At 39.1% G+C, this 27,220-nt stretch overlaps 1 protein-coding gene across 9 annotated transcripts in view; it reads right to left on the bottom strand.

The window, feature by feature from the left end:
* TLR2 (toll like receptor 2) overlaps nt 1-27,220 on the bottom strand; it is a 65,860-nt gene that overhangs the window by 4,841 nt on the left and 33,799 nt on the right. For 6 of the 9 annotated variants that reach the window (XM_063603476.1, XM_008976118.5, XM_063603477.1 and 3 more), the window contains 2 exons: nt 16,990-22,848; nt 13,303-13,444 (listed from right to left, as the gene is read on the bottom strand). The gene's annotated coding sequence lies outside the window, so the exon portion shown is untranslated. Of the gene's footprint in view, nt 1-11,472; nt 11,516-13,302; nt 13,445-16,989; nt 22,849-27,220 lie in introns of all 9 variants that reach the window. The other 3 variants (XM_063603481.1, XM_063603482.1, XM_008976119.6) reach the window with 3 other exon arrangements.

Genomic DNA, 27,220 nt, shown 5'->3' with positions numbered 1-27,220 from the left:
CCACAGGTCACACCTCTTAATACTTAGTTTTAGGATTAGTACTGTTACAATGGGGATTAAGTTTCAATATGAATTTTGGAGGAGACACTGCTATTCAAACTATAGTACTTTTGATGAACAGATGTTCTTATATTTTATATATTTTAATAGTGAGTTTTCTAGCCTATTTTTAAAATATTTCCTGTATTTTCATAAAGATATTCTCTTTGTTATTTTCTAAAATCTTTATTGCTTTGCCTTTCACTTTTAGATCTATAATCTACCCGGTGTTGATATTTGAGGTAGCAGAAGGATTCACTTTTTTCCCATATGGATGTTCAATTAACTTGTTTTTTACAGATCACCTTGCAGAAATAATCAACAATTTTTTTTGTTAATAGGGACATGCCCATATAGGGGTAGATCTTGTTTCAGTGCTATTCTGATCCAATGTTCATTTGTCTATCACTATACCATCAACACACTATATTAAATGTATAATATATCTCAATATCTAGGTGATAGATGTATTTCAAATGTGTATCTCAATATCTAGGAGATACACACTTAATAGAGTTCCTTATTCTTCTTCAAATACATTCTTCTTCCTCCTTGTTCTTCTTCAAATGTGTCTTGGTTATTCTTGCCCCTTTGAATATTATTATAAATGGCAGAATCAGCTTGTCAGTTTCAAAAAACAAAGTCCACTGAGATTTTAATTGGCAATGTTTTGAATCTATAGAACAATTTGGGAACTATTCATATCATTACAGTATTGAATCTTCCAATCCATGAGCATGACAGATCTCTCCATTTATTTAGGTCTTCTTTAACTTATCACAATAGTATTTTATGGTTTTTGCTTAAAGTTCTTAAGCATATTTTGTGAGATTTATTTCTATTCGATACTTTAAAAACATTTAAAATAGTTTTTACATATTTATATATGTGATATGATTTGGATGTTTGTCCTCTCCAAATCTCATGTTGAAATGTGATCCCCAGTGTTGAAGGTAGGACCTGGTGGAAAGTGTTTGGGTCATGAAGGTATATCCCTCATGAATGGCTTGGTGTGCTCTTCATGGTAATAAGTTAGTTTTCACTCTGTTCACAGGATTTCAGGTTATTTAAAAAGAGTCTGGGACCTCCCCCTTCACTCTTGCTCCCTCCCTCTCACTCACTCTCTCACTATATGACATGCCTGCTCCCCCTTCTTCCACCATGAGTAAAGGCTTCCTAAGGTCAAACAGATGCTAGTGCCATGCTTGTACAGCCTGCAGAACCATGAGCCAAATAAGCCTCTTTTCTTTATAAATTACCCAGCTTCAGGTATTCCCTTATAGCAATGCAAAACAATCTAACACAATATGGCATATACATATATGTAGAAATTCAATTAAATTTTGTATACTGACCGTGCATTGAGCAACCTTGCTAAATTAACTTAGTAATTCTAATAGTTTGTGGATTCTTCTCATTTTCTGTATCCCCAATCATCCTCAAGACATAATGATGGTTTTCTTCTTGCCAACTTTTATACCTTTATTTCATTTTCTTTATAACAGATTCCTTTATGCAAGTGCAGTAGGATGTATTAGCTATTATACACAGTGTCCCCTATCACACCCCCTGCCCCACTACAAACCAACAGATAGTTCAAGGCAATCCTGTTATTTAAAGAAACTTTAGCAAGAGAATTTAGAGAACTTCACTGGGCAACTATATAGCCTTTGCAGTAGAGTGAGCTGTAGTAGCTAATGTTTGAAGGGGATTTCTAATCATAACCTCATTTACATTTATTCCAAGCCAGGGAAGGAGCATTTGAACAAAAGATGCCCATTTAGAGGGATTCGTACCTGCTAGAAAGTTCCTTTTTATACCATAGTGCAAATTAAGAGGTATAGAACAATGTCAAATTTTCAGTTGGTTATGGAGTGACAGTGGTACTGTTAGAATCCCTAATCCACACTGACTTCTTATTTCCTACTGACTGGGACATGGAGTTGCCTGTGCCTATGATTGATAGTTAAATCCTTCATAGATAAAAATATATGCTGGAGGGGCACAAGAGACAGTTCCCTGTGGGACACTGTGTGCTACAGGGGTCATCAACAGGGAAGCAATAGTAGTATTTATCTAAGGCTCCACTATTAATTATCATCAATGGAGGCTATCAACAATTAGAGAATTAGGGTTATGAATTCGTCTACAAACTGTCTAATTGTCTCTCCTTTTGGTTTTATTATTCAGTTTCTGGAATAATTTAACTGTAAAGCCTCTCCTATATGTTTTGTCTACTGTTAGCTTTAAACATGAAATCTGAATATGTGACTCAAAAAGCCTAACCCTATAGAAAGACCAGATGTGCAATTTGAACAGGTAGTCACACTTGGAATATCAGTGAAATCTGCTATAGGGTGAATTAGAAGATCTTTAAAAGCATATTAGTATTTGGTTCAACGTGACATATCCAGCATTTACTTAAGTTTCCTGCAGATTCCCAATGAGGCAACTGAATGCAATCCATCTGTAAATGTTCAAATAGTCCAGTGGATGGTGGAAATGTACCAACTGAGGTTTTTGTTATCTTATAAAAATTGTGGATTTGACAAACTAAACATTGATTATAAGCCATTTTAGCAATTTTAGAACAGTCATAACACCAATATTTTTTCATAATTTCATGTTATCTATTCTGTGATGAGTCACAGAGTGCAGAACTTTTAATAATGGCAGCTATATGGACTCAGAAAGGACCAGATAGCTGTCTGATCCATGAGGCCACATTTAACACTAAATTTATATCATTTTAAATATCAGTTTTGTTTCTCCAATTCAGGTGCATGATGCTGTTCATTTAAATAGGTTATCATAGATAATTTGATTCAGATGAATATTATAGTGTTCTTTCAAATTGCATATCTTAACAATTTCAGTACTGGCTGACTTAGCAGGAAAATCTGCCAAAGCATTTCCCTGGTATTCAATTAATTCTTATTCTGCTTCATGTTGGGTTGGCAGTTTTATGAACCAATCCACTTCTTTGCTAGAGTTCTGGAAATTCTTACCCAGTCCAGTAGTATGATCTTAAAGTTATCAGAAACCTATACTTATCAGAGTCCTTTCCACGAATCTTTTAAAAGAACACTTTAAGATTTTTGTTTGGTTGTTTGTCTTATAGGTCCACACACTTTATATAATTGTTTTTCACAGTGTTCCGGAAAGTACCAGAGTAAAACAAGTGACTCTTTGTAGATGACAAAGCTTAAAATGGACTTTGTTAAAGATATGATGAGAGTTCACAATAATGCAATTGATAAGGAAATTGTATTACTTCTGCAACATATAATATTTCACAATAATTAGAATTTTGGCTGATAGTATTATACCACGACTATCTGGTTTCTAAGAATTTCATATAATTTCTGAAGCACATATTAATAACATACCCATACAATATGACTTAAAGAAAGTTCAGCATCACTTATAATTTAACAATTCTTCCCATGCAATATAACATATCAAATAAGCCTAATTGGTTTAATATCTCTCTTTTTTATCAGGAGAGAAAACAATTTCTTTTGAGATATTCCAGAAGCCCATCTAGAAGCTTCCAAAGTTTGTTCAACGTCAAAAGGTTTTAATTTAGAATTTGATTTTGAGAAGTCAAAAATATCAAAAGGTTTAAAATATTTGATTAAAATAGGATCACAGGTCCCTATGAAACAATATTTATTCATTTAACTAGAGTGATTGGTAAAAGACTTCAAAGGCAAATAAAGAAAGCCACATAATTGTAGAAACTCTTTCTCTTTTAATAAGGTGAACTCAGGTCTCTGAGGCAGTCAAAGATCTAATAAAGACAACATGAAGCACAATAAATTATCTCAATAAAACACAGAATCTTCATTTCCTAGGCCAATTACTTAGCAGGTAAAGAAAAGTCTTTCAATTTCTTATTAAGAGCAGACCAGTACTCTAAGAAAACCTTGTTGTTTTAACATAGAGGACAAATTTCTAGTTCTGTGTCAGTATGTTTTTGATATTCATGCTCAATTTTTTTAAAAAAAACTTAGAATTTTCTTCAAATCTTAGTTTGATCACATATAAAATTCCCTTTCCAGGATTCCTATCCCACAACCTTATACAACTTTCTTATATCCATTCAGTTTTTCTTCTATACTCTTTCTCTTTCTCATTGTCTTAACAACCAGGCATTCTACTTTAGGACAAATATTATTTTATTTTTTCCTTAACAAAACAAAACATCCCCTCATACTTTATAGCTGTTCTTACCCAAAACACATCTTACCTTCTTTTCAGAGTTGTTTCCCTTATTATTTCTGGTAATTCTAGTACCACATATTAATTAGAATTCCTTTTTTTTTTTGTAGATGGGGTCATGCTACATTGCCCCAGCTGGTCTCAAACTCCTGGCATTAAGCAATCATCCTGCCTCAGCTTCCCACAGTGCTGGGATTACTTTACCCTTAGTAACTTTAATTTCCAGTGAAAACTATAAAGCAAACAATTGTAAACTGTCACACCAGCATTCTGTACATTGACATATCTATGAACTGTAATTACTAGAAGCATGTGACTTCTCATGGTATAATTTTTCAATGTGACAGAAAACACATTTGGTAACAGACCTAACTATCTTTAGTCTCTCTGTAATAAGCAAATTCAGTGAAATTGTAGTATATAAAATCAACATACAAAAATAAGTAGCATTTGTATATGCCAACAGTGAACAATCTGAAAAAGAAATCAAGATAGTAATCTCGTCTACAACGGCTACAAATAAAATACCCAGGAATAAACTTAATCAAAGGAGTAAAAGATCTCTACAATGAAAACTATAAACACTGATGAAAGAAACACTATAAACACTGATGCAAGAAATTAAAGAGAACACCAAAAAATGGAAAGATATTCCATGTTCATGGATTGGAAAAAATCAATATTGTTAAAATATCCTTACTACCCAAAGCAATCTATAGATTTAATGCAGTTCCTATCAAAATACCAATGACATTCTTCACAGAAATATGTTAATAAAATATAATCCTAAAATTTACATGAAACCACAAAAGACCCAGAATAGCCAGAGCTATTCTGAGCAAAAAGAACAAAACTGGAGGAATCACATTATCTGACTTAAAATTATACTACAGAGCTATAGTAACTAAAACAGAATGGTACTGGCATAAAAACAGACACACAGAACAACAGAACAGAATAGAGAACCCAGAAACAAATCCACACATCTACAGTGAATTCATTTTCAATAAAAGTGTCAAGAACATACATTGCAGAAAGGACAGTCTCTTCAACAAATGGTACTGGGAAAAGTAGATATCCATATGCGGAAGAAACTAGACCCCTATATCTTGCCATATACAAAAACAAAAACAAAATAGATTAAAGACTTAAATCTAAGATATCAAACTATGAAACTATTAAAAGAAAACATTAAGAAAACTCTCCATGACATTGGTCTGGGCAAAGATTTCTTAAGTCATATCCCACAAGCATAGGCAACCAAAGCAAAAATGAGCAAAAGGGATCACATCAAGTTAAAAAGTTTCTGCATAGCAAATTAAATAATCAACAAAGTGCAGAGGCAATACACAGAATGGGAGAAAATATTCACAAACTATCCATTTGAAAGGGGATTAATAACCAGAATATATAAGGAGATCAAATAACTCAATAGGAAAAAATCTAATGATCCAATTTTTTAAATGGGCAAAAGATCTAAATAGACATTTCTCAAAAGAAGGCACATGAATGGCAAACAGATATATAAAAAGGTGCTCAACATCAATGATCATCAGAGAAATGCTAATCAAAACTACAATGAGATATCATTTCACTCCAGTTAAAATGGCTTTTATCCAAAAGACAGGCAGTAAAAATGCTGCAAGGATGTGGAGAAAACAGAACCCTTGTACACTGTTGTTGGTTGGGAATGTAAATTAGTACAACCACTATGGAGAACAATTTGGACGTTCCTCAAAAGACTAACAGTAGAGCTACCACACAATCCAGCAATCCCACTGCTAGGTATATACCCAAAATAAAGGAAATCAATATATCAAGGAGATATCTGCACACCCATGTTTAGTGCTGCACTATTCACAGTAGCCAAGATTTAGAAGCAATCCAAGTGTCCATCTACACATGAATGGATAAAGAAAATGTGGTACATATATACAATGGGGTACTATTCAGCCATAAGAAAGAATGAAATTCTGTCATATAACAACATGGATGGAACTGGAGGATATTATGTTAAGTGAAATAAGGCACAGAAAGACAAACATCCCATGTTCTCACTTATTTGAGGGAGCTACAAATTAAAACAATTGAACTCATGGAGATAAGAGAGTAGAATGATGGTTAACAGAGGCTGGGAAGTGTAGTTGGAGGTGCAGGGGGACTGGGATGGTTAATGGCTACACAAATATACTTAGATAAAATGAATAAGATTTATTCTTTGATAGCAAAACAGGGTGACCACAGTCAACATTATTGTACATTTTATGATAACTAAAAGGTTTAATTGGATTGTTTATAACACAAAGAAAGGATAAATGCTTGAGGTAATAGATACCCCTTTTACTGTGATGTTATTATTATCCATTGTATGCCTGTATCAAAATATCTCGTGCCCCATAAATATATACATCTACTATGTATCCACAAATATTAAAAATAAAAATACAAAAGTAAAACATACACAGGATTCTCTTAGTTTGTCTAGCTATTGTAGGTTTAAAAATATGTGCCTGTTTGCCTTAAGCAGCTTTTCTTCTTTGTCCACTGTTGGGAACAGGCCCTCAAATCTGGCCATAAACTGGCCCCAGATCTTGCCATAAACAAAATCTCTGCAGCACTGTGACATGTTTGTGATGGCCATGATGCCCACACTGAAGGTTGTGGGTTTACTGGAATGAGGGCAAGGAACACCTGGGTCCACCCAAGGTGGAAAACCACTTAAGGCATTCCTAAGCCACAAACAATAGCATGAGCGATCTGTGCCTTAAGGACATGTTCCTGCTGCAGATATCTAGCCAGAGCCCATCCCTTTGTTTTGGCCCATCCCTTTGTTTCCTGTAAGGAATACTTTTAGTTAATCTATAATCTACAGGAATAATGCTTATCACCGGCTTGCTGTCAATAAATACGTGGGTAAATCTCTGTTCTGGGCTCTCAGCTCTGAAGGCTGTGAGTCCCCTGATTTCCCACTCCACACTCTATATTTCTGTGTGTGTGTCTTTAATTCCTCTAGCACTGCTGGGTTAGGGTCTCCACGACCGAGCTGGTCTCGGCAAGTGGCGCCCAACGTGGGGACTCAAAACCGGGATGAAGGCTCGCTGGAGCAATGGTTGGAAAACGTGGAACAAAGCTGGAGGACACCCGAGTACTCTTAAGCAATCCCCATGGTGAGTAAGAAGGGGAGCTGGGAAGCATCAGGGTAACAATGGGCAAATGTGGGCTCTAGTTCATTCCACCTTGGAACCTTTTCACACTAAAGATGAGGAGGAAGGAAAGTATAATGAAGTAACAGAAGAGGTGACAGAGCAGGTTTGTTTGCCAGCTAAAGCTAAAGTGGCAAAGGAGGGAGAGGTTTGTCCCTACCCTTCTGCACCCCCCTCATTATTTTGAAGAAAAAGAGTGGCCTGATCCTCCAGATCTTTCTTTTCCAGAGGACACTGGGCAAAAAGTAGTCGCCCCAGTGACTGTTCGAGCAGCGCCTCGAGCGACCACTCTCAGTTCTATTCAGCCAGGAATTCAGCAAGTTAGAAGAGAGGGTGATACAGAGGCTTAGCAGTTCCCTGTTAGAATATACCCCCTAGATCAACAGGGAAATATTATAGCTACATTTGAGCCTTTTCCTTTTAAATTACTCAAATAATTTAAACAAGTTATTAATCCATATGGACCAGGTTCTCCTTTTGTAATGGGACTGTTAAAGAAGGTTGCTGTCTCCAGTCAGATGATGCCAGCGGGGATGGTAGGATTACTTCTAAGTAGGTCTAGTTTAAATTTAAAAGGCGTGCAAGTACAAACAGGAGTCATTGATTCAGATTACAAAGGGGAAATTCAAATTGTTATATCTACTTCTGTTCCCTGGAAAGCAGAGCCAGGAGAGCATATAGCACAGCTCCTGATTATGTCATATGTGGAAATGGGGAAAAGTGAAATTAAATGAACAGGAGGATTTGGAAGCACAAATAAACAAGGCAAAGCAGCTTATTGGGTGAATCAAATTACTGATAAACATCCTACCGGTGAAATAACTATTCAGGGAAAGAAATTTAAAAGTTTGGTAGATACAGGAGCGGACATTTCAATCATTTCTGTACAGCACTGGCCATCCGCATGGTCAATTCAACCTGCTCAATTTAACATAGTTGGAGTTGGTAAAGCCCTTGAAGTATATCAAAGTAGTTATATTTTGCATTGTGAAGGGCCCAATGGACAACCTGGGACTATACAAAAAATTATAACTTCTGTACCTATAAATTTATAGGGAAGAGATTTATTATAACAATGGGGATCACAAGTTCTAATTCCAGAATAATTATACAGCCCTCAAAGTCAACATATGATGCATGAAATGGGGTATGTCCCTGGTATGGGACTAGGAAAAAATTTGCAAGCTTTGAAGGAAAAGCTTCAAGCGGAAAGACAAAGTTCCCACCAAGGTTTAGGATATCATTTTTGATGGTGGCCATTGTTAAGCCTCCAGAACCTATACCTTTAAAATGGTTAACAGATAAGCCAATTTGGATAGCACAATGGCTGCTGAGTAAAGAGAAACTGGAGGCTTTAGAGGACTTAGTTGCTGAACAATTAGAAAAAGGACACATGGCTCAACATTTTCCCCTTGCAATTCTCCAGTTTTTGTAATTAAGAAAAAATCAGGTAAATGCAGAATGTTAACTGACTTAAGAGCCATTAATTCAGTTATACAACCTATGGGGACATCAGCCGGGACTGCCTTCTTCTGCTATGATTCCAAAAAATTGGCCTTTAATAGTCATAAATTTAAAAGACTGTTTCTTTACTATCCCCTTAGCTGAGCAAGGCTGTGAACTGGTTGCATTTACAATTCCTGCAGTAAAAAACCTGCAGCATACTAAAGCATTTGTATTGGAAAGTGTTGCCACAAGGCATGTTAAACAGTTCAAAAATTTGCCAGACTTACGAAGGGCAAGCAATTGAACCTACTCGTAAAAAATTTTCACAGTGTTACATTATTCATTATATGGATAATATACTTTGTGCTGCCCCCACTCAAGAAATATTACTCCAATGTTATGATCACTTGCAAAACTCGATTTCTCATGCCAGTTTAATTATATAGCTCCTACCAGCATGGCACATGTATACATATGTAACTAACCTGCACAATGTGCACATGTACCCTAAAACTTAAAGTATAATTAAAAATAAAAATAAAAAAATAATTATATAGCTCCTGACAAAATTCAGACTACTACTCCTTACTCCTACTTGGGGACCTTAGTAAATGACACTACCGTTGTGCCACAGAAAGTAACTATTCGTAGGGATCAATTGAAAACATTAAATGACTTTCAAAAATTACTAGGGGACATTAATCGGATATGACCTGCTCTAGGCATTCCCACCTATGCCCTGAGTAATCTATTTTCTATCCTTAGAGGAGATCCTAGTCTCACTAGCCCTCAGCAATTAACAAAAGAAGCTGAGGCAGAGCTGCAGCTAATCAAAAAGCAAGTCCATAAACCTCAAATAAATAGAATAGATCCAAAAAAGACCCTAGATTTGCTAATTTTTCCAACTCAGCATTCACTTACTGGTGTTATTGTACAAGAGCAGGACTTTGTACAGTGGCTTTTTCTTCCACATACTAATTCACAGACTCTAACTCCTTATTTGGATCAAATTGCTACGATGATAAGAAATGGAAGAATTTGGATTGTTAAATTACATGGATATGATCCTGGAAAAATTATTGTCCCTCTCACGAAGGCACAAATACAGCAAGCTTTTATAAATAGTCTTACTTGGCAAACCCATTTAGCTGACTTTGTGGGTATTCTTGATAATCATTTTCCTAAAATGAAATTATTTCCATTTTTGAAATTAACTAATTGGATTCTCCCCAAAATAACTAAATTTAAACGAACTGAAGGTGCTGAGAATGTTTTTACAGATGGGTCTTGTAATGGTAAAGCCTCTTATTCTGGATCGAAAGGTAAAGTTTTTCAGACGCCCTATACTTCAGCTCAAAAAGTGGAGCTTTGGCTGTAATTGAGGTATTGACTGCTTTTGATATGCCTATTAATGTGATTTCTGATTCTTCATATGTGGTTCATTCCATACAATTAATTGAAAATGCTCAGTTATGATTTCATACAGATGAACAACTGATGACTTTATTTACCCAATTGCAAACAGCATTTAGGAGTAGAATGCACCCTTTTTACATCACTCACATTAGGGCTCATACACCTCTTCCAGGACCTTTAACTGAAGGGAATCAAATGGCTGATCGCCTAGTTGCTACTGCAATATCTAATGCTAGACACTTTCACAATTTAACCCATGTTAATGCCTCTGGTCTCAAATGCAGATATAACAGTACCTGGAAAGAAGCTAAAGCTATTATCCAGTGATGCCTAACTTGCCAAATGGTGCATTCCTCATCTTTAACAGGAGGAGTTAATCCTCGAGGATTGGAACCTAATTAACTTTAGCAAATGGATGTCACACGTTCCCTCATTTTGGAGACTAGCTTATGTACCTGTATGTGTGGACACCTTTTCTCACTTTGTCTGGGCTACATGCCAATCAGGAGATTGCATGTGTTAAGCACCACCTTTTGCAGTGTTTTGCGGTGATAGGAATTCCAGCTTCTGTTAAAACAGATAATGCCCCAGGCTATACTAGCCAAGCTCTAGCTACGTTTTTCTCTATATGGAATATTAAACACATTGCTGGCATCCCATATAATTCTCAAGGACAACCCATTGTAGAAAGAATGAATCTCTCCCTGAAACAGCAGTTGCAAAAGCAAAAAGGGGAAACAGGGATTACGGGACACCCCATATAGAATTGAATCTAGCATTATTGACTTTAAATTTTTTGAGCCTGCCTAAAGGCCAGATGCTATCAGCAGCTGAAGAGCATCTACAGAAACCAGCTGCAAAGACAGAAGCAGAACAACTGGCTTGGTGCAGAGATCTGACAACAAAAAGTTGGGAAATAGGTAAAATAATAACTTGGGGTAGAGGTTATGCTTGTGTTTCTCCAGGCCAGAATCAACAGCTGATTTGGATACCATCAGGACACCTGAAACCTTATCATGAGCCAGATGCCAAGGAAGAGATTCTGGGAGGATCCTGAGGACCCTCTGGTTGCAGCCATGTCGAGACTGACGCTGAGGAGGACCCAAACTATCACGAGCAACAACCATCAAACACAGCCACCTACCTGGGGACAGATCAAGAAACTGCCATAGATGGTGGAAGAAAACCTGAGGAAAGTGGGACAACCAGTCACAATGAGTAATTTAATGATAGCTATGATAGCAGTGATCACCATTGCCATTAGTATTCCTTCAACAAGGGCTGACACAGAGAACAATTATACTTATTGGGCATATTTATCAATCTTGGCTGGCAATAATGCCTGGATGTAATCATTCTATGACACAGTTACACATGCTTTCTGATCTCAGTATTTACCATAATAAATCTGTTTCTATAATTGAGGCATACTGCCCTCAAAAACCTATTTGTAAACAGAATTGGACCTGGCCAGAAATAATGAACATACTTGTTTGGGAAGATTGCATTGCAGAATAGGCAGAGGTGCTGCGCGATGATTCCTATGGAATCATTATTGATTGGTCCCCTAAGGGGATGTTTAGCTTAAATTGCACCTCTCAGTCTGCGTGCCATGGCCACACTATGTTTAGCTGGTCTAAACAAAATGGTCAGATGGTAGAAATAGCAAGAAATATGGCAAGAGTTCCTATTATCTGGAAACATGATGGTATAGTGGCCCCTCACCCTCAAATGATATGGCCCGCTGTAGGAGCTAAACATAAGGATTTGTGGAAACTATTAATGGCTCTTAAATAAGACCAAATTCAGGAAAGAATTAAAAAGCACCTAGAAAGACACTCTACAAACTTGTCTTTCCATATTGCAATATTAAAAGAACAAATATTTAAAGAATTCCAGGCACACCAGACTTTAATGCCAGGAACTGGAGTGCTTGAAGGAGCTGCAGACAGATTAGCAGTGATTAACCCATTAAAATAGATAAAGACACTTGGAAGCTCTGTGATTTCAATGATGGTTGTGCTTTTAATCTGTGTTGTTTGTCTTTGTATAGTATGCATATGCGAATCCCGACTCCTGCAAGAAGTAGCTCACCATGACAAAGCTGCCTTTGCTTTTATTGCTTTGCAAAACAAAAAAGGGGGACATGTGGGAACAGGCTCCCAAACCTGGCCATAAACTAGCCCCAGATCTGGCCATAAACAAAATCTCTGCAGCACTGTGACATGTTTGTGACAGCCATGACGCCCATGCTGAAGGTTGTGGGTTTACTGGAATGAGGGCAAGGAACACCTGGCCCACCCAGGGCAGAAAACTGCTTAACGTGTTCTTAAGCCACAACAATAGCATGAGCGATCTGTGCCTTAAGGACGTGTTCCTGCTGCAGACATCTAGCCAGAGCCTATCCCTTTGTTTCAGCCCATCCCTTTGTTTCCTGTAAGGAATACTTTTAGTTAATCTATAATCTATAGCGATAATGCTTATCACTGGCTTGCTGTCAGTAAATATGTGGGTAAATCTCTGTTAGGGGCTCTCAGCTCTGAAGGCTGTGAGTCCCCTGATTTCCCACTCCACACTCTACATTTCTGTGTGTGTGTCTTTGATTCCTCTAGCACTGCTGGGTTAGGGTCTCCACGACCGAGCTGGTCTCAGCAGTCCACTGTAATTCTAAGTTACCTTTAGTAAGGCTCACACATTTCTCTAGAAAAGCACAGATTCTTGGTCCATAATTCTTATAAATGAAATCGGCTGGAGTTGCAGATGGAGTTGTAGACTCCTTAAATCCAGATAAGCCCAGGATTCCCTGTCTTCTAGTAACCTTATCTACTTGAGGCCTCCTAGAGCACCAGTCCAGTTTCAGTTTCTTCACTGAATCCAATCCAATTCTGGAGCCAATTCATCAAAGAATTGCTCAAATAAAGTCAGAGAGCTGAAAATGCAAATGTATAGTGCTCAAGTCTGAGCAGGAACTTACCCACAACTACCAGTTGCAGTGAAAGAGCAATGGGCACAATGAGCCCTGCAGGTACCTTCACTTGGTCACTAAGAGCTCCTGAGAGTCACTATAGGTCTCCTTTGGATCCTGCTTGCAACACCAAACGCTGTTAAAAGAGAAACTTCAGACAAATTAAATTTGACAGAGTTTATTTTAGCAAAGAATGATTCATGAATCAGGCAGCACTCAGATTCACAAAAGTTTCAGAGAGCATCCAACAGTGTGAGCAGTGAGCTTTTATAGGCCAAACACAAGAGCATAGTAATCACCTGATTGGCTTCAGCTAGGAGTCTGCCTTATTTGGGCATGGTGTAATAGGCATTTACCTTGTTTGGGCATAGTCTGATCAGTTGGCTGCCTGTGATTGGCTAAAGCTTGGCTATTTATGATTTGGTGGAAATTTAGCTATTAATTACAAAAAAAAAGACTCCTAAGTTAGGTTTCAGTTTGTTTATGTAGTATACTAAATTAGGTTGCAGTTTATTATGCAAGAACTCAAAGTGTAGAGACAGTCTCAGGATAACGGCCTCCTGCTTATGTCATTTAACAAAAGAGAGGTCCTCAATTTTATTCCTTAGATGAGTTATTTGTACCAGCTTTTATTGTCTTGCCAGAGGTTCATCATTTTTATTAGCATTTTCAAAAAATCAGCTTCTGACTTGATAGATCCCCTATTTTCTAGCACATTAATTTCTATTCTTATATTATTATTTCCCCTGTTCCGATTTCTCTGGATTTATTTTACTATTCCTTTTCCAGTTTTTAAGGTATTTGCTTGCTCATTCATTTTTAGTCACTCTTCATTTCTAATATATGCACTTAAGGTTGTAAGTTTCCTTTAAGCAATAGTTTAGGTGCATCTGACAAGTTTTTATATGTAATTTTTTTCATAAGTCATTAAAAATATTTTCTGATTTTCATTCTGATTATTTTTTCACCCACGGGTTATTTAGAAATGTATTTACTAATTTCCAAATATATGAGAATTTTCTATAAGTTTTTCTGTTCTTTTCTACTTTAATTGCATTATGGTCAGAAGACATATTCTGTATGATTTAAATTCTTTAAAATGTATTGCAGTTTACTCTATGAGCCAGTATATGGTCAGATTTTAAGTATGCTCTGTGATTTCAGCAGCTGTTGGAAGTAGTATAGGTTCCTTATGTGAACTACATTGTGTTCGCATTTTCTTTATCCTTATTGATCTTTTGTCTGGTTTTTCTATCAGTTACTGAGAGATGTATGATAAAATCTCCCACTATGATTGTGGATTTTTCTATGAATTTTCTATTTTTCTATATTTTTCTAGTTCAGTCAATTTGGCTCTATTCTTTTTCTATTTTCTAGTTTCTTAATGTTGTTATAAGTACTTATAAATTCAGAATTTTTATTTCTTCTCAGTGAAACCTTTAACTTAGTGAAATGTTTATCTACAGTTATGATTTTTTTCCTAATTCTATTTTGTCTAATAGTAATATTGCCACAACAGCTTTCTTTTGATAAATGGTTGCATCTGTTCACTTTATACCTTTTAGTATCCATAAATGTGTCTCTTGTAAACAGCATATGATTGTTGGGTTGTTTTGAAGTCTAGTCTGATAATATTAGTCTGATTATCATAAAATTTAGTCTATCTCATTTAGTTACTGATGTATTAAATTGCATTTAATATAATTACTGACATTTTGGGCTTTAAAGTAATTGAACTATTGCTATGGTTTGAATGTGTGCCCCAAAGCTCATGTATTGGAAATTTCATCTTCAATGCAACAGTGTTGAGAGGTGGAATTTTTGTTTGTTTGTTTGTTTTGAGACAGAGTCTCGCTCTGTCACCCAGGCTGGAGTGCAGTGGCGCGATCTCGGCTCACTGCGAGCTGAGAGGTGGAACCTTTTAAGAGGTGATTAGGTTATGAAGGCTGTACCTCATAAATGGATTAATGTTATCACCAAGGGAGCAGTTTATTGTGAGAATGAGTTTGTTATAAAAGTAAGTTCTGTCCTCTCTTGCTCTCTCTCACCATGTGATGCTTTCCATCATGTTATAATGTAGCCAGACGACCCTCACCAGATGCAGCCCTTCAATCTTGGACTTCCCAGACTCCAGAACCATGAATGGATAAATTTCTGTTCTTTGTAAATTACCCAGTCTCAGGTATTTTGTTACAGCAGTACCCAAGGGACTATGACAACTATGTACTTTATTCTTGTCCCATTTCTTTTATGTTCTATTGTCTCTCTTTTCTTGCCCTCTTTTAAATTTGGGGGTATTCCATTAGATTTTTTCTACTCTGTTAGTTTACCAATAAAACTGTACCCCAAAAAATTAACTGATAGCTTAGAAACCCCCAAAACATGCTGTCAACTTCTGGCAGTTTTTGTAAATGTAAAATGGGTACATTATAAAGAACTTAAAGATGTTCCTTGCTTAGAACAGGAAGAACCTTTAAAATATTGGTGAATAAATCATTTTCCAATAGTTTCTGCTCTTGCTTTTGTTGTTTGTTTGTTTTGTTTTGTGTTTTGTTGTTTGTTTGGTCTGTCCCTTCAAGTCAGGCCACCATAGCTACAGTTGCTCTTTGGTAAAAATCTTAATAACAGAGTCAAAAGATTAAAGTCATCTCAGCAAACTTTGAGTTGTCTACACCCAGATTACTCTCCTTCTCTTTCTCCGCCCCCACCCACCACTTCCAATCACCTCTTTCTCTCTCTTTCTCTCTCTTTCAAACAGGAAAAAGACTTTGCTGGCTTGCATTTAAGTTCTAAACACAAGTTCATATTTATAGAAGTTGAAGAAGTTGTAAAGGGCACTTCAAAGCATTCTTACTTGAAGGACTCGACTTTGCTTAAACGCTGTAAGTTGTTTTCTAATCAGAGACCTAACTCACACATCCTAAGAATGAAGGAACGCAGAGGTGGGGCGAAGCCTGCCAGGGAGCAAAGGGTGCTGGACAGACCCAGAGCACGGAACCTTTCCCACCTCTGAGCCACGGTGACCAAAATCCAAGCTCCGTCCTAGCAGTAACCAGTGAGCGAGGACACACCCCCTGCGAGACGCTAGCTCGTTGAAAGCCTTTACCCAATCTTTGTCATCCGCACTCCGAGCCAAGAGGGGCCAGGAGGCGGGGAGGGCGACCCTACCGGGAATCCGGGAAGCGGGCGGGCCAGGCCGTGAGGGAAGCGGGAGGGCCGGGCCGGGGCCACCGCCCCCCTCGGCCTCCCGAGGGAGGTGGCGGCCAGAGGCCCGGAGCCCCAGCGGAAGCTCTCCGCGGCAACCCCCCCGGGGCCTGCAAGGTTGGAAGGGCGCTCAGCCCAGCCGCAGCCCATTGGCACTGCACGCGCGGGGTCCCGACCTCGGGCTCCGCAGGACCCTCGGGCTCCCTTTCCGTGTAGCCCCTGCTTCTCCCGAGGGCCGACCTGAGCTGGCTTCGCTGGTGTCCACATTCCCGCGCTGGGCCGTGCAAAGAAGCACCGGCATCCCAGGGGCCTGGTGCGCTTCCCGCTATCCCCGCCCGGACAGGAGCTAGGGGCCCAGGTGCAGCCGAACGGGAGCCCGGGGTCCCCAGAGCCCGTGACCGTGAGCGGGCTGCGGCTCCCCTCCGCCCCTGCCCGATCCGACCCCAGGAAGGGGTGCAGAGAGACCACACGAGTGGGGCGCGCACGACGTACCTGGGAGAACGCCGAGCAGTCGCCTGAGAGAACGCCGAGCAGCCGCCTGGCTGCGCTTTCTCGCTGCCTCCGAGCCGGCCTGCCCGGGACTAGGAAGTAAGCAAAAGGGAAAGTCCGCGCGGCCGGGCGCCCCCTCCTTCTGGGGTGCGGGAACCGCCCCTTCCACGGGGCGCTGCGCAGCCGGAGGGAACTCTGGACCTCGCGCTGAGTTCCAGGCAGGTGGCCCCGAGCGAGCCCCCGCAGCCGTGCTTCCCAGCAGGCTCCCGCCCTTGACCGTGAGCTAGGCTGCGACAGGCCAGAGGCGGGTCCTGCCCCGACAGCTGCCCCGTGCAAGGCTGGGTCGAAGAAGAGAGCTGGGGGCTTGGCGGAGGTTCCAGGTCAGGGAAAAGCGAATCGAGACGCTAGAGGCGGCCTGCGTGGGATTGGCAACCAGAGGGAAAGCTAAGTGCCCAACCAGTATTTTCTTGAACCTTCGGGCATCCAGGACCTCACATCACCTGAAACACACCGTCTTTAAACTCCACTCCTGATGCTTCTCCATCCATGGAAGCCCGAACTCAGGCTCATGAATCGTGCTTCTCCTTTCCCCACTTTTCCACACTCTATTCACCTGCCAGTACATCTCCAGGGTCCGCTTCCGCCCAAGTCTATGCCCTCCTGCATTAAAATAGGTTCACCCTCCAGACTAACACAGAACGATTTTGCCTAAGGGAGCAGATAAGGACAGCCCCGGATTTTTTTCCCCAATCCTGTGACAGTCCCTACTGGTGAACCATCTCTAGCACCTACATTCCATCCCACTTCTCACCATGCAAAGATTTGGGCTTCCCACTTCTATCTACAGTTTGAAGCTAAGCCCTTCCCTTGCCCCTATTCCATCCCTACTTCCCAAAGTAATACCAAAAACAGTCATTGATCAATTTTCTTCATTGCCACAGAACCTAGCTGTCTCCATGGTTAGGAATATGTATAAGGGAAGAAAACAAGCTTTTAAAATTCAACTGCCTTAATGTTAATAATCTACCTTTTATGTTCATAATTACATTTGATATTCACAAAGTGAGATATGAAGCAGAGCAAGCATCCTTGTTCCTCCCTTACACAAGAAAATGTCATGTGAATTGTATAACATATGACAGAACTGAGATTTGAAACCAGAATTTTACCTTAAATCCAGGGCTGTTTCTCCTACCCTGTTCCACATCCCTAATCCTCTCTGATGGTTGGAACATCAGGGAAACTTAATCAATAGACCTAAATATGAAATTGAGAGGTTTTTGTATACAGGTCACTATCTTACTATTTTTCTTTATCCTGACCATCACGTTGTCCAGCTGGCTGAAAATGCTTTCTTATTAATTCCAAATCTCCAGCTCTCTACCTTGTGATTTCTGACACAAGAAAACTTCCTTCAAATTATTTCTCCTGAAACTAAAAACTTGTTTTTTCTCTATTTCTCTTCCCTAGTTGAACTGCCTAAGGTGGATTTTGATGCTATTGCTCTATAATCCCAAAGTCAATTAGAATTTTCTGGCAAAGTCAGATAGAAATCATTTATTTAGCCACAAATCAGTGTCCTCTGCATATATTGAAGGTAGTTGTACACTGTCCACAAAGCTATTAGCACGTCCAATTCAGACACAGTCCTTATACTTGTTCAGTTCTTGACATTTTCTTTTTTTTTTTCTGAGATGGAGTCTCATTTTGTCACCCAGGCTGGAGTGCAGTGGTGCAATCTCACCTCACTGCAGTCTCCACCTCCCAGATTCAAGCAATTCTCTGCCTCAGCCTCCCAAGTAGGTGGGATTACAGGTGTGTGCCACCACGCCTGGCTAATTTTTGTATTTTTGGTAGAGACAGGGTTTTGCTATGTTGACCAGGCTGGTCTCGAACTCCTGGCACCAAGTGATCCACCAGCCTAGGCCTCCCAAAGTGCTGGGATTACAAGTGTGAGCCACAGCACCCGGCCTAGTTCTTGACATTTTTGAAGCACCTTCACATCTAGAATTTCATCTGAATCTTACAATAACACATGCAATAAATAATTCTGATATTACTATTCCTTTGGTTAAAGTGATTAGGGAACTTGCCCAGAGTCACATGGCTCACAGTTAACATGTGACAAATTCCAGGTTAGACTCCAAGTCTCCTTCTGTATCTAGATATAAGACCTCCTATAACTCTCTACCAAAAAAAAAAAATGTTGATTAAAGTTAGAAAATCAACACGGCATATGAACTGTACTAATATTTGGGGAAAGGGTAACTTTCATTGTATATATTCATAGTTTTGAGCATCTAACTGAAATCCTAAGCTGTTATCTGAAAGTTATCCGAAAACACAAGGCCAGCGTGGTGGTTCACACCTGTAATCCCGGCACTTTGGGAGCACAAGACAGGAGGATCACTTGAGTCCAGGAGTTTGAGACCAGCCTGGGCAAAACAGGGAGACCCCCATCTCTACAAAAATTCAAAAATTAGCCAGGCATGGTGGTTTGTAGCTGTAACCCCAGCTACTCAGGAGGCTGAGGTGGGAGGATCGTTTGAGTCCAGTGGGTTGAGGCTGGGAGATAAGAGTGAGACTCTGTTTTGAAAAAACAAAACAAAACACACAGTCTATGTCTTTTACACATAAAGTATATTGTAATTGTCAGATGAAATAATAAGAAACTCATCCACCAAAGACCACTTAATGAAAATATGCCATAAATCCTGCATTATTTTACAGATCTTTATACATGAACATACATTCTTCAAAATTTTTTTACTCTGCACAGATGTCAGTATGTCCATAATTTTTTAAGACATTTCAAAAATACTGCCTATGCAAAATAATAGTAGTAAACTTCTAAGTTAACATAGAACCAAGTTCTGAAAACAGAATATCAGAATATTTCATGTTGTATATATTTCCCTTTTAAAAACTAGGAGTTTTCTTTCTTTTTTTTTTTTTTTTTTTTTTTTTTTGGTGGGCTCCTGCGGGCCAGGGGACTGAGGCAAGCACCTTGGAGCTGAGCCATAGAAATCAGATCAAAAAGTGTGCTGGAATGAGTAGATGGACAGAATGAATTATGGGGAAAAGGGAACTGCACTCTTCAAAGGTCCCAGCCAGAAGTGGGGCTGGGGGCAGGGGAAGGGAGCAGGAGGCATGATGACTCCCAAGCTCATTTTTCTTTTTTTTCATATGTTTTATTTATTATTATTATACTTTAAGTTCTAGGGTACATGTGCACAACGTGCAGGTTTGTTACATATGTATACATGTGCCATGTTGGTGTGCTGCACCCATTAACTCGTCATTTACATTAGGTATTTCTCCTAATGCTACCCCTCCACCAGCCCCCCACCCAATGTTAGGCCCTGGTGTGTGATGTTCCCCACCCTGTGTCCAGGTGGGAATTGTTCAATTCCCACCTATGAGTGAGAACATGTGGTGTTTGGTTTTTTGTCCTTGTGATAGTTTGCTCATAATGATGGTTTCCAGCTTCATCCATGTCCCTACAAAGGACATGAACTCATCCTTTTTATGGCTGCATAGTATTCCATGGTGTATATGTGCCACATTTTCTTAATCCAATCTATCATTGATGGACATTTGGGTTGGTTCCAAGTCTTTGTTATTGTGAATAGTACCACAATAAACATACGTGTGCATGTGTCTTTATAGTAGCATGATTTATAATCCTTTGGGTATATACCCAGTAATGGGATGGCTGGGTCAAATGGTATTTCTAGTTCTAGATCCTTGAGGAATCACCACACTGTCTTCCACAATGGTTGAACTAAAAACTAGGAGTTTTCTTTAACTAAAACCCTTCCTGCTGAGCTTCATTAGTGGCCACTCCAGGCAGTTCTAGGTGTTAATTATCTTCTGCGGCTTAACGGAAATGCTGGGGAATGATCCTAGCCATAGACTGAAGGCCTGTGTCCTCCTGAAATTCATCTGTTGAAATCCTAACCCCCAATGTGAGGTACTGGAGGTGGGCCCTTTGATGAGTGATTAGATCATGAGGGCAGAAGCTTCATGAATGGGATTAGTTCCCTTACAAAAGAAACTTCAGAGAGCTCCCTCACCCCTTCCACCACGTAAGAACACAGTGAGAAGACAGCTATCTTTGAGCCTGGAAGAGTTCCTCACCAGATACCAAATCTGCCAACACCTTGATCTTGGACTTCCCAGCCTCTAGATCTGTGAGAAATGAATTTCTCTTATCTATAAACTACCCAGTCTATTGGCATTTTTGCTATAGCAGCCCAGATTGACTAAGGCAAATGGCTTCTTAATGGGCTCCAGAAGAATGAGAATGGCAGCATCATTGTTCTCATCAAAAAGACGGAAATGGGAAAAGTCCAGTTCCTTCTTGCACCACTCACTCTTCACAAAGTTTTCAGAAAGCACAAAGACAGTTTTGTGTCTCTTTTCGATGGAGTCAATGATATTGTCAATGATCCACTTGCCAGGAATGAAGTCCCACTTATGAAGACACAACTTGAAGAGGGGATTGAAGTTCTCCAGCTCCTGGACCATAAGGTTCTCCACCCAGTAGGCATCCTGCTCACTATAAGAAACAAATGCGTCATAGCAGATGTCCCTGCTGCAAGCTTTCCTGTGCTTCCTTTTGGCCTAGAGCCAGGCCCACATCATTTTCATGTACCATGGGCTGTGGAAACAGTGGCACAGAACCCCCATGGGCAGGATCAGCAGGAACAGGGCACAGCACATGCCAGACACCAGTGCCACCCTTTGGCACTCCGACACCAAAAGGCAGACGTCCTGAACCTGTTGGCCACACACGTGGGATGGAGAGTCACACAGGTAGTTTGCTGGTCAACCGATAAGAAATTTGGCCAGTGCTTGCTGCTCCTGAGTGAAGGAGAGGAATTCACAGGAGCAAATGAAGTTGTTGCCACCAGCTTCCAAAGTCTTCAGTGTGTGAAAAGAGTCAAGTTGCCCTTTAGAGAAAGTTTTCTTTTCCTGCTTCTTCTCAAAGGGGAAGAAAGCATCTGGTAGGGTCTTCAACACATATCTGAAAATGTAAAGTTCTTTAAATTGCAGCTACATAAAAGTTTACAAGGCTCACTTCTAGTAAGCCTCATGTCTGGGAAACAATTGGTTAAATTGTGAATTTTTGTGTTAGATAAGTTCAAGTATTCTTCCCTTTCTGACCATTGATAAGTGATATGTAAAGAACCAAGTATATGCTGACCAAGATCAAGGTTAGTCAGTTTTTCTAGAGTTAAGCAGCATTTTCCAGAACTTGTAGATTATTTAGCATGAAATTCAAGGTGTATAGGGAGCTTCAGGCTTCCTTATGGACTGAATACTTCAATTATTCTTCAAACATCAATTTTTCACTGAGATCTAAGAATCCTGATGATTTTGAATGTTGCAACAGAGGATATGCTATTAAGCAGATCTTGACACTTTCAACCTGAAGATCTTTAGTCAATACAAAAGTAGAAGCATGTCTTTAAAATTTTGTCATCATTGAAAATTCCTGTAGCTGAGCTCTGTTTTATTACAGTTTCTATTGGATGTGGTCTGTTCATGGGATCTCAGCCATCTCATCTTCCATTTTCCTGAACTACATAGGCTTCCAGCTTTACCTCCAACAAGTGATTTGCAAATGCTCTCGTTTGATTGCTTCAGCTTATCTTAATATTAGTTTTTTCACAATGAGCCTGACTATAAGGTCCTTTTTTCTTCCTTTTATCTCATATGAAGAACAGTGTTTCCCACTTCCAAATACTTTTAGAAACTTGAAAGATCAACCAAAACGTCTCAGAGTAAATTTGACTGCTACATATGTCAGCTCAAGTGACTGATTTACATTTATTTCAGGCTTTTTAGTTCATATCTCTGGGGATTGGAAACATAAATTTTAAGTTAGTTCAGAACAGAAAGCTGGTAAAATATCCTGTTGTTTTTAATTTAGAGAACTTACATATATTTCATGAATTTAAATTTGGGAAAATGGAAAAAGAGAGAAGGAAACATTTCCTCAAGTCTCTGATGGACTATCCCAGAAGTAAAGAGTCAGACTGTGAGGATGATAGACAAGGTTAGTTGTTAAAGGATAGATCCAAATGCACAAGGCTCCCGAAGACAAGGCAAGCAGTTTTCACCTGTTGTAAGAATTCTGTCAGGCTATAGAAAAGGTGCTTCCAGATTCACACACATCTGCTAAGTATGACTGGATGTAAATCCCATGGGGCAGGGATTTTGTTTTCTTTTATGCACTGAACTATTCTCATCCCCGATAACATGGCTGGCACTCAATGAATACTTGTTGAGTGGTGGATTGCCTTGCCTTTTCAGAATATGGGCTAGACCTGGAGGAATGGAGTATAAACATCTGAAGTGGCCATTGCAGAGACAAGACTTCAGGGGAAAGAAGCCTAGACCAGGCCCCTTGTCTTGACTGACATCTTGCCTCCACCACACAAGAGCTGACTTCATTTAAAGATGGGAATGAAGAAATATAGTGCACTATTTTCACCCACGTAGTCAAGCAAAACCATGAGTGACTGATATCATTTTAATATATATAAGGGTTATATGGCCTTTCAGACCACTTCAGAGAAGAATATGAAGAGAAGGCAGAATTTTATCAAGTTCTAACTTATTTGGAGCACCTTGAAAAATGTACTAAAATATCTTAGCCTGGCTCACGCCTGTAATCCCAACACTTTGGGAAGCCAAGGCAGGTGGATCACCTGAGGTCAGGAGTTTGAAACCAGCCTGGCCAACATGGTGAAACCCCATCTCTACTAAAAATACAAAATTAGCCGGGTGTGGCAGTGCCCGCCTGTATTCCCAGCTACTTGGGAGGCTGAGACAGGATAATCGCTTGAACCTAAGAGGTGGAGGCTGCAGTGAGCTGAGATCATGCCACTGCACTCCAGCCTGGGCAAGACAGAGTTGAGACTCCATCTCTCTCAATCTGTCTCTCTCTATATATATAATATAGATATATATCTATATATCTATATATATATCTTAGCCAAATAACTGCTGAGTCCAACTTTGTGGTATGCCAGTCTGTGTAGGGGTTGCCAACTTCCATGTAGTTGGAAAAACAATGAGTCATGATATGATTCAAAGTCAGGAATATAAGCTGTGTAACCACTGTTTTCTTTTCATTCAGTTTCTATTATTAAGTATAACTAGAGCTCAGTGTGTACTGGTCAGGGTCACAGAAAAGACTACTGTCAGCTTCTCAGCCAATATTGCTGGCCAAGTATCTAAGAAGGAATTCCCCAAATTACATACAATAATGTAATCGTTTCCTATGGGTGTGTAAGAATCTTTCAAAGCCTGCAAGGTTTTTGTCCTATTGGGCAATTAGATGGACAGTCTTACTTACTCCAAAAAGTTTCTAAGTGCAACCTCTGGAAGATGTATAATTAGTATTTATATTAATATTTTGTGTTAAAGAATTGGTGGATACTTGATTTTTTAAGACTTGTCATGTTTAAAAGAATTTGGCCTATGAGAGTCGCTTATCATAGCGACTTAAAATGTATACTTTGGAGAATTTCAGTTCCAAAATGGTGGCATACTGGCTTCATTTCCCTGTCCACAGAAAACTCAAAACAAATAGACAGTGCAGATATTATCACCAGCAATATCCCAGAACTCAAATATGAGGATGAGTCAGTTCCTGGGGCCACAGACAAGTGAAAAAGCCTGGAATAGACTAAGAGAATCAGATTTCCACATCCACGATGCCCCTCCCCACAATCTGCCTGTCATGAAGCATGGGGAAAATTCCTCCCCACTCATAGTTTCTACCCTGGAAAAAGTGAGATAGAGGTCTACAAGCAGCTTCCCCATCACCTTTGGCTCCCTGGCAGGGGAACTGTACCTGCCTCAACCCACAGAAAGCATCACAAGTGCCTGAAGAGAGAAATATCCCTGCAAACAGCAAAAGTCAAGGTGAGAGGTGGGACTACCTTGCCCAGCCCTGGAAACTCTGCTCTGTAATTAAGCCAAAGGAGATGCCAAATCAGAGTGACTGTTTAGCAGCACCAGCTTTAGGAAGTACCTTCCACAGGTCCCTTGGGCATGAACCTCTAGCTAGCCTTCCCAAACTGGCAAGATATCCCCACTGGGACTTCTTCCATTTGGGACTTGCAGCACTCTGATTCTTTGCTAGAGCTGAGGCAAACCTGTGCTTAAGGCATCATCTAGCACCAAAAAGGAGGTGGCAACTTAGTGGTGGGGGAAATAAGAAATTAACAAGTAAATTACAAAGAATCTCTAGGCAAATATACCAAATAAAAACCAAAACAAGCCAGAAAAGACTGGAATAAATAACAAATCCTTCAATGCAAAGACATAGAGGTATATCCACAAGAAACAACAGCAAATAGGGAACCAAAACCTCCCTAACTGGACAAAGCAAGATACCCATGGCAGTCCCTAAGAAGATGGCGATACATGAGCTCTCTGACAAATAATTCAAAATAGCAATTTTAAGGAAACTCAGTGGCCTTCAGGATAACACAGAAAAGCAATTCAGAAATTTATCAGAGAAATTTAACAAAGAGATTGAAATAATAATTTTAAAAATCAGACAAATCTTGGAACTGAGAAAACATTTGCTGAAATGAAAAATTTATTAGAGGGTCTCAACAGCAGAATAGATCAAGCAAAGGAAAGAATTAGTTGGCTTGAAGATAGCCTATTCAATATTACACAGTCAAAAGAGAAAAAAGATTGAACAGGAAGAAAGTTTACCTAAAATACATGGAAATGACCAAGTCTAAAATTTATTGTTGTTCAAGAGGTAGTTGAGCAAGAGCAAGGGATGGAAAGCTTATTCAAATAAATAGTAACAGAAAGCTTTCCAAAACTTGAGAAAGATATAAATGTCCATGTAGAGGAAGGTCAGAGAATACCAAACAGATTCATCCCAAATAAGACTACATCAAGGCATAAAATAATCAAACTCCCAAATGTCAAGGATAAAGAGAGGATCCTAAAAGTAGCAAGAAAAAAGATGCAAGTAACATACAAAGAAACTCCAATTCATCTGGCAACAGACTTATCAACGAAAACCATACAGGCCAGGAGGGTATGCAACAACATTTTCAATGTTCTGAAAAAACCCTGCCACCCAAGAATACTATGTTTGGAAAAGCTATTCTTCAAATGTGAAAGAGAAATTAACTCTTCCCAGACAAACAAAAGCTAAGAGAAGTCACAACCACCAGACCTGTCTTACAAGAAATGCTAAAGGGAGTTCTTCAATTTGAAAGAAAAAAAACCACTAACATGCAAAAAGAAAACATTTGAAGGTATAAAACCCACTAGTATGAAGACAACCCTAGAATACTCCAGTGCTGTAATTATGGTATGCAATCCACTCAGAACTCTAGTAGGAAACCTATAAGGCAAGTATATGAAAAACAATAATAGCTATAGCAACTTATTAAGAGACAGACAATATAAAAGTATGTAAACTAAGAAAAGAAAAGTCAAAATGTGGGGGGTATTGGAGTCAATGTATAGAGGGTTTTTTGTTTTTTAAGTTTGTTCTTTGTTTCTATTCTTTTTTCTGATCTAAGATAAATTATCATCTCTTTAAAACAACTTGTTATATCTATAAGACATTTTTTGTAAGCCTCATGGTGACCACAATGCAAAAACCTATAATAGATACACTAAAAATAAAAAAGCAATAAATTAAAACATACTACCAAAACAATCACTTAACCACAAAGGAAGACAGTAAGAAAGGAGTTTAAAAAGGAGAACACAAGCAACAAAATAGCAGTAGTAAGCCCTTATCAATAATAACACTAAATGTAAATGGATTTAATTCTTCAATTAAAAGACCTAAAATGGCTGAATGGATAATGAAACAAGATCCAGCTATAAGAAACCCACCTCATCTATAAAAACCCACATAAATTGAAAGTGAAGTGATGAAAAATGATATTCCATGCAAGTAAAAACAAACAAAAAAACAGGAGTAGCTATACTTATGTCAGATAAAATAAAGTAAAAAACTATAAAAAAAGCCAAAGAAGGTCACTATATAAGAATAAAGGGGTCGATTTGCAAGAGGCTATAACAATTATAAATATCTATGCACCCAACAGCAGAGCACCAAAGTATATAAGGCAAACATAATGGAGCTCAAGGGAGACATAGACTGCAGTACAGTAATAGTAAGGGACTTCAATGGACAAGTCATGCAGACAGCAAATCAACAAGGAAACAT

This window comes from Pan paniscus, chromosome 3, assembly GCF_029289425.2.
Source record: "Pan paniscus chromosome 3, NHGRI_mPanPan1-v2.0_pri, whole genome shotgun sequence".
Lineage (NCBI taxonomy): Eukaryota > Metazoa > Chordata > Mammalia > Primates > Hominidae > Pan > Pan paniscus.
The sequence above is the reverse complement of the archived record's forward strand: the minus strand, read 5'-3'. Positions and strand labels throughout refer to the sequence as shown.